Source organism: Coenobita brevimanus, chromosome 80 (assembly GCF_032717465.1).
Source record: "Coenobita brevimanus isolate Jiangsu-jjx chromosome 80, ASM3271746v2, whole genome shotgun sequence".
In the NCBI taxonomy this organism is placed as follows: domain Eukaryota; kingdom Metazoa; phylum Arthropoda; class Malacostraca; order Decapoda; family Coenobitidae; genus Coenobita; species Coenobita brevimanus.
Window position 1 is genome coordinate 213,118 of NC_137033.1, and position 1,199 is coordinate 214,316.

The window sequence follows — 1,199 nt, forward strand, 5'->3', positions numbered from 1 at the left end:
TATAGCAATTTGGTATGAATCTATCACCATTTGCCCAGATAAACCCAGATCCACCAGCACTACCAATACCACCAGGCCTACGGGGAGGGTCACACACCCTGGGATCATCATCATCATCACTTAGGTCTGAATCATCATCACTCTCGTCACTCACGGGAATAAATCCATCACTGTCACTGTCTGCCATCCCCTCACTGTCACTACCACTCTCCTGTGCCATCCCCTCACTGTCACTACCACTCTCCTGGTCATCACTATCGTACTCCAAACCTGGCGATAACTTACGTTTCACGCCAGCACTACTCACTGATACCCCTGAGGTTGACGGAGTTTGTGTATCACTGTCGGAAAATCCTTCAAAATCGGTGATGTCATGCACTTCCCTCTCTTCATCAAGTCTACTAGTCACTTCAGAGTTCTGCAAATTGCTGTCCGGTTCTGCCATCTCATCTGAATACTGTGCTGAGGGCGAAAAGTGAAGACTTCCCTCTAACTCCACGCTACGCACAATCGCGCTGCCTAACCTCCGCGCGTTGCAGACGTGAAAAAAAAATCGGTCACATGTACTGTTATTACAGCATATTTTTGATGGATTTTAGGCATATATTTGTTTGTAGAAAATTATCTTATGGTTTATGAGTCATTTTTAGGTAATTATTTGAGCATAAAATGCGAAAATAAAAAAAAAATCCACCCTAAAACCCGGTACATTTGTACCAGCAGGTTTGTTTACATGTGACGTCAGAGCCCAGACCCCTCTGAGTGCAACGTGGAAGGTTAGGGGTATCAAACGATGCCACCCGTTGCCTGAGGCTCTTTTACTCAAAAGTCCCGACCCGGAATCCATCAAGAGAACCCGTCTTAAGACCCGACCCGGACTTAAAGGGTTAAGGGGTTAATGTAGTGAAGGTATAACATAGCACAGTATTATTATATATACTGTATATTATACCATTTGATTATTGCAGTGAAGGTATAACACAGTCCAGTATTATTATTATTATACAGTAATCACTCCAATATCCGACGTAATAGGGCCATAGGCAGGTCCGGATGGTGGTCCCGTCCGGATATTGGGCCCCAGCTTATGGACTTGTACTTATGGACCCTAACTCAGAGAAACACCTATACAACTCCCTCTGGACATGCATAGCACCTATTTAAGACCCAAATCACACCAATAAGGCACATAAATGACT